This window comes from Gracilinanus agilis, chromosome 2, assembly GCF_016433145.1.
Source record: "Gracilinanus agilis isolate LMUSP501 chromosome 2, AgileGrace, whole genome shotgun sequence".
In the NCBI taxonomy this organism is placed as follows: Eukaryota; Metazoa; Chordata; class Mammalia; order Didelphimorphia; family Didelphidae; genus Gracilinanus; species Gracilinanus agilis.
The window spans coordinates 168,483,910-168,491,705 of record NC_058131.1 but is presented as its reverse complement, the minus strand read 5'-3'; positions in this window follow the sequence as shown (position 1 = coordinate 168,491,705).

Below are 7,796 nucleotides of genomic sequence, written 5' to 3'. Positions count from 1 at the left end.
TTAAAAAGATTGACAATGTAACATTGCAAACAAATGCAAAAGACATTTTCAGATCATAATGCAATAAAAATAATAATCAGTAAGGGCACATGGATAGGCAAATCAAAAATGAATTGGAAATTAAATAATATGATTCTCCAAAATCAGATAGTTAAAGAACAAATCATAGAAACAAGAAATAATTTCATTGAAGTGAATAACAATGATGAGACCTACTATCAAAATCTGTGGTAAGAGATGGCAAAGATCAATGAACTGGGCATGCAAATCAAAAAAGTAGAAAGGGAAAAAATTAAAAATCCCAAGTTAAAATCTAAATTAGTGATTAAAAATCAAAGGAGAAATCAATAAAATTGAAAGTAAAAGAACTGCTGAATTAATAAATAAGACTAGAAGCTGGGACTTTGAGAAAATAAATAAAATTGACAAAGTACTGGTAAATGTAATAAAAAGGAAAGAAGAAAACTAAATGAGGAGGAAATCAAGGCAATCATTAAAAACTATTTTACCCAAATATATGACAATAAATATAGCAATCTAGGAGATATGGATGAATATTTACAAAAATATAAATTGCCTAGATTAACAGCAGAAGAAATAGAATACTTAAATAATCCCATATCAGATAAAAGAAATTGATCAAACTATCAAATAACTCCCTAAGAAAAAAATGGCATGTCCTGATGGATTCATAAGTGAATTCTATCAGACATTCAAAGAACAACTAATCCCAATACTATACAAATTATTTGACATAATAAGCAAAGGAGTTGTACCAAATTCCTTTTATGATATTAATATGGTACTGATTCCAAATCCAGGCAGACCAAAAACAGAGAAAGAAAACAACAGACCAAAATCCCTAATGAACATAGATGCAAAAAATCTTAAATAGAATATTAGAATATAGACTCCAGCAAGTGATCATGAGGTTTATCCATCATTATCAGGTGCTATTTATGCCAGGTATGTAAGGATGGTTCAACATTAGGAAAACCATTCACATAATTGACTATATCAACAAGCTAATAAACAAAAATCCCATGATTATCTCAATAGACGCTGGAAAAGCCTTTGACAAAACACAACAACCATTCCTATTGAAAACACTAGAAGGTATAAGAATAGAAAGACCTTTCCTAAAAATAATAAACAGTATATATCTAAAACCATGAACAAGCATCATATGCAATGGGGATAAATTAGAAGCCTTCCCAATAAGATCAGGCATGAAACAAGGATGCCCATTATCTCCTCTATTATTTTACATTCTACTAGAAACACTAGCAGTAGCAATTAGAGAAGAAAAAGAAATTGAAGATATTAAAATAGGCAATGAGGAGACCAAGCTATCACTCTTCACAGATGATATGATGGTCTACTTAAAAAATTCTAGAGAATCAACTAAAAAGCTAGTGGAAATAATCAACAACTTTAGCAAAGTTGCAGGATACAAAATAAATGCACATAAATCATCAGCATTTCTACATATTTCCAACATATTGCAGCAGCAAGACTTAGAGAGAAAAATACCATTTAAAATCACCATAGGCAATATAAAATATTTAGGAATCTATCTACCAAAACAAACACAGGAATTATGTGAATACAACTACAAAACACTTTCCAAACAACTAAAATTGGTTCTATATAATTGGAAAAACATTGATTGCTCATTGATTGGATGAGCTAAGATAATAAAATTCACCATTCTACCTAAATTAATTAACCTATTTAGTGCCATACCTATCAAACTACCAAAACACTTTTTTACTGAATTAGAAAAAGCTATAAAAAAGTTCATTTGGAAGAACAAAAGAGCAAGAATAACAAGGAAAAAAATATGAAGGAAGTTGGCCTAGCAGTACCAGATCTTAAACTGTACTATAAAGCAGTAGTCATCAAAACAATATGGTACGTTATAAAGATTTTTTCCCAATTTGTTGTTTCCCTTCTGATTTTGGCTACATTGTTTTTGTTTGTACAGAAGCTTTTTAGTTTAATATAATCAAAACCATCTAATTTACATTTTGTAATTTTCTCTAACTCTTGCTTGGTTTTAAAGTCTTTCCTTTCCCACAGATCTGACAAGTATACTATTCTGTGTTCACTTAACTTATATATAGTTTCCCTCTTTATATTCAAGTCATTCACCCATTCTGAATTTATCTTGGTGTAGGGTGTGAGATGTTGATCTAGACCTAATCTCTCCCATATTGTTTTCCAAATTTCCCAGCAGTTTTTGTCAAATAGTGGATTCATGTCCCAAAAGTTGGGCTCTTTGTGTTGATCATACACTGTCTTGCTGATGTCATTTATCCCAAGCCTATTCCATTGATCCTCCTCTCTAACTCTTAGCCAGTACCATATTGTTTTGATGACTACTGCTTTATAGTATAGTTTAATATCTGGTACTGCTAGGCCCCCTTCCTTCACATTTTTTTTTTCATTATTTCCCTTGATATTCTTGATCTTTTGTTATTCCAAATGAAATTTATTATAGTTTTTTTCTAATTCAGTAAAGAAGTTTTTTGGTAGTTTGATAGGTTTGGCGCTAAATAGGTAAATTAATTTGGGTAGAATTGTCATTTTTATTATGTTAGCTCATCCTACCCATGAGCAATCAATGGCTTTCCAATTGTTTAGATCCAGTTTTATTTGTTTGGAAAGTGTTTTGTAATTGTTTTCATATAATTGCTGTGTTTGTTTTGGTAGATAGATTCCTAAGCATTTTATATTGTCTAGGGTGATTTTAAATGGTGTTTCTCTTTCTACTTCTTGTTGCTCTAATGTGTCGGAAATGTATAGAAATGCTGATGATTTATGTGCATTTATTTTGTATCCTGCAACTTTGCTAAAGTTGTTGATTATTTCTACAAGCTTTTTAGTTGATTCTCTAGGATTTTTTAAGTATACCATCATATCATCTGCAAAGAGTGATAGCTTAGTCTCCTCCTTGCCTATTTTGATACCTTCAATTTCTTTTTCTTCTCTAATTGCAACTGCTAGTGTTTCTAGTACTATGTTGAATAAAAGGAGGGTATGTCCTTCAATTGGGGAATGGCTGAACAAACTGTGGTATATGATGGTGATGGAATACTATTGTGCTGAAAGGAATAATAAACTGGAGAAGTTCCAGGTGAACTGGAAAGACCTCCAGGAACTGATGCAGAGAGAAAGGAGCAGAGCCAGAAGAACATTGTACACAGAGACTGATATACTATGGTAAAATCTAATGTAATGGGCTTCTGTACCAGCAGCAATACAATGACCCAGGACAATTTTGAGGGATTTATGGTAAAGAACGCTACCCACACTCAGAGGAAGGACTGCAGGAGAGGAAACATATAAGAAAAACAACTGCTTGAACGCTTGGGTCGGGGTGGACATGATTGAGGATGTGGACTCGAAACTACCACACCAATGCAACTACCAACAATTTGGAAATAGGTCTTGATCAAGGACACATGACAAAACCAATGGAAATGTGCATTGGCCATGGGTGAGGGGAGTGCGGGGGGTGAAGGGGAAAGTAGGAGCATGAATCATGCAACCATGTTAAAAATGAATATTAATAAATGTTTAAATTAAAAAAAAAAACAATATGGTACTGGGTAGAGACAGAAAGGAGGATCAGTAGAATAGACTAGAGGTAAGAAACCTTAGCAAGACAGTCTATGATAAAACCAAAGAACCCAGCTTTTGGGACAAAAAGCCACTCATTGACAAAAAATGCTGGGAAAATTGGAAAACAATATGGAAGAGATTGGGCCTGGATCAACATCTCACACCCTCTACCAAGATAAACTCAGAATGGGTGAATGACTTGAATATAAAGAAGGAAACTATAAGTAATTAAGTGAGCATAGAATAGTTTACTCATCAGATATATCAGGGAAAGGAAAGATTTTAAAACTAAACTAGAGTTAGAAAAAAATGCAAAACATAAAATAAATAATTTTGACTACATTAAACTAAAATGTTTTTGTACAGGCAAAATAAATGACACCAAAATTAGAAGGGAAGCAACAAATTGGGAAGGAATCTTTATAACAAAAAACTTAGAGAAAGAGCTAATTTCTCAAATATAAAAGAGGCTACATCAATTGTACAAAAAATCAAGCCATGCTCAATTGATAAATGGGCAAGGGACATGAATAGGCAATTTTCAGATAAAGAAATCAAAAGTATCAATAAGCACATGAGAAAGTGTTCTAAATTTCTAATAATTAGAGAAATGCAAATCAAAACAACTTTCAGGTATTACCTCACACCTAGCAGATTGGCTAAAATCACAGCAGGGGAGAGTAATGAATGTTGGAGGTGATATGGCAAAATAGGGTCATTAAGCCTTTGCTGGTGGAGTTGTGAATTGATCCAAACATTCTGGATGGCAATTTGGAATTATGCTCAAAGGGCTTTAAAAGACTAACTGCTTTTTTTATCCAACTATAGCACTGCTTGTTTTATACCTGAAAGAGATAATAAGGGAAAAGACTTGTGCAAAAATATTTGTAGTCATGCTCTTTGTGGTGGCAAAAAAAAATTGGAAAATGAGAGAATGTCCTTCAATTGGGGATAGGCTGAAAAAACTGTGGTATCTTTTGGTGGTGGAATACTATTGTACTCAAAGGAATAAAGAACTGGAGAAATTCCATGTGATGTGGAATGACCTCCAGGAATTTATGCAGAGTGAAAGGAGCAGAGCCAGGAGAACATTGTACACAGAGACTGATACACTGTGGTACAATGGAACATTATGGACTTATCTACTAGCAGCAATGCAAGGATCCAGAGCAAGGCTGAGGGACTTTGAGAAAGAAAACTAGTCACATTCAGAGGAAAAACTGTTGGAGTAGAAACAGAGAAGAAAAACAACTGCTTGAACACATGGGCTGATGGTGATATTGGGGATGTCGGTACTTAAAGATAACTCTAGTCCAACTATCAATAATATGGAAGTAGGTCTTAATCAATGATACATGTAAAATGCAGTGGAATTGTGCATTGGCTAAGGGGGGTTAGGGGACTTTGGGGGAGAGGGAAAGAACATGAAACTTGTAACTATGGGAAAATATTCAAGATAAAAATGTATTAATAAAAAACAAACAAAAATAAATAAATAGAGTTTCTCTTTATTACTCTTACTGCATTTTGTTGGAAATATATAGAAATGATGATGATTTATGTGGGTTTAACTTGTATTCTGAAATTTTGCTAAAGTAATTTTTTCAACTAGTTTTTTTAATTGATTTTCTAGGATTCTTTAAGTATACCATACCTTCTTTAAGTATACCATGCCATCTGCAAAGAGTGATAGCTTACTTTTCTTATTGTGTACTTTAATTCCTTCAATTTCTTTTTTCTTCTAATTGCTAAACATAGCTTTTGTAGTACAGTATTAAATAATAGTGGTGATAATGGGCATTCTTGATTCACTGCTTATCTTATTAGGAAGGCTTAGAACTTACCCCAATGCAGATCATACTTCTTGATGGTTTTACATAAATATTACTTATTATTTTAAGGAAAGGCTCTTTTATTTCTATGTTTCTAAGTGTTTTCAGTAAGAAAGGTGTTGTATTTTGTCAAAGGGTTTTTCTGAATCTATTGAAATAATCATGTGATTTCTGTTAGTTTGATTATTGATATTGAAAGGAAATTTTTATTCCATTTGTCTATTTTAAGTTAATCTATCAAGGACTTAAAGTAACATAACTTAACATCTAGTCACTAACAAAGAAAGTTCATGCCCTAAAAGGCCACAAGCATTTACCCCACCCCCACACCCCAGGCAGTGGTAGGCAAATTGAAAGGCTGTGATTGATTCCTGAGATGTGAGGAGTAGATCTTATGGACAGAGAAAATTGTATATAAACTGGAGCCTGAGAGATTCCAGTCTCTCTTGATCTTTGGCAGTCTTTAGCCTGGGGACCATGAACTCTGGTGAGATTCCTAGCAGACTTGACCTCATGTGCTCTGAAGTTTCTTGGAGGTTTTTTCAGCATCTTTGGCTCATCAGATTTTGGCTTCCTCATCTGGATTTTAGATTCTGGTGAGATTCACATTCAGATTTGCATTCGAGGTCTACGTTGCTGTAAATTAAGCTACTAACAGCTTACTGACTCATAGTTTAATTTTAACTTTTATAAACGACAATCACAACAATTCTTTTTTAATCATTATTATTTTTGTCAAACCAAATTTCTAACTATTACATTATGGCTACTTATAGTAATAGTTTTCTAAATATTAAACTAGACTTGCATTCCAGGTATGAATCCTGCCTGGTTATAGTGAGTAATCTTTGTCATATATTGCTTTAGTCTCTTTGCTTGTATTTTATTTAAGATTATGCCTTCATATGAGGTGCATTTGCATTAGAAAGAGAAATTCCATTTAAAATCACCTTAGACAATATAAAATATTTAGAAATCTATTTGCCAAGACAAACACAGGAATTATATGAATACAACTATGAAATACTTTCCACATAATTAAAACTAGATCTAAATAATTGGAAAAAACATTAATTGTTCATGGGTAGGATGAGTTAATAAAATAAAAATGATAATCCTCACCAAATTAATTTACTTATTTAATGCCATACCTATCAAACTACCAAGAAACGTTTTTACTGAATTGAAAAAAAATTAGAACAAAGTTCATTTGGAAGAACAAAAGATCAAGAATATCAAGGGAACTAATGGGGGAAAAAGTGAAGGATGGGGGTCTAGCAGTAACAGATCTTAAACTGTACTATAAAGCAGTCCTCATCAAAACAACATGGTACTAACTAAGAGATAGAAGGGAGGATCAATGGAATAGACTTGTGGTAAATGATATCAGTAAGGTAGAGTATGATAAACCCAAAGATCTCAACTTTAGGGGCAAAACCCCATTATTTGACAAAAAGTGCTGAGAAAATTGGGAAAATAGTATGGGAGAGATTAGGTTTAGAGCAATATCTCACACCCTACACCAAGATAAATTCAGAATGGGTGAATGACTTGAATATAAAGAAGGAAATTATAAGTAAATTAGGTGAACATAGAATAGTTTTCCTGTCAGATCTTTGGGAAAGGAAAGATTTTAAGACCAAGCAAGGGTTAGAAAATATTACAAAATGTAACGTTAAAGGGGCAGCTGGGTAGCTCAGTGGAGTGAGAGTCAGGCCTAGAGACAGGAGGTCCTAGGTTCAAACCCGGCCTCAGCCACTTCCCAGCTGTGTGACCCTGGGCAAGTCACTTGACCCCCATTGCCCACCCTTACCAATCTTCCACCTATGAAACAATACACCGAAGTACAAGGGTTTAAAAAAAATTAAAAAAAATGTAACGTTAATCATTTTGATTACATTAAATTAAAAAGGTTTTGTACAAACAAAATTATAAGGGAAGTAAAAAATTGGGAAAAATGTGTATAACAAAAACTTCTGACAAAGGTCTAATTACTCAAATTTATAAGTAGCTAAATCAATTGTACAAAAAAGCAAGCCTTTCCTCAATTGATAAATGGGCAAGGGTCACGAATAGGCAATTTTCGGATAAAGAAATAAAAACTATCAATAAGCACATGAAAAAAGTGTTCTAAATCTCTTATAATTAGAGAAATGCAAATCAAAACAACTCTGAGGTATCACCTCACATCTAGCAGTGGCTAAAATGACAGCAAAGGAAAGTAATAAATAATAAAGGCAGAGGCAATCAACAAAGAAAGAGAAAGAGAGAGAAAGAAAGAAAGAAAGAAAGAAAGAAAGAAAGAAAGAAAGAAAGAAAGAAAGAAAGAAAGAAAGA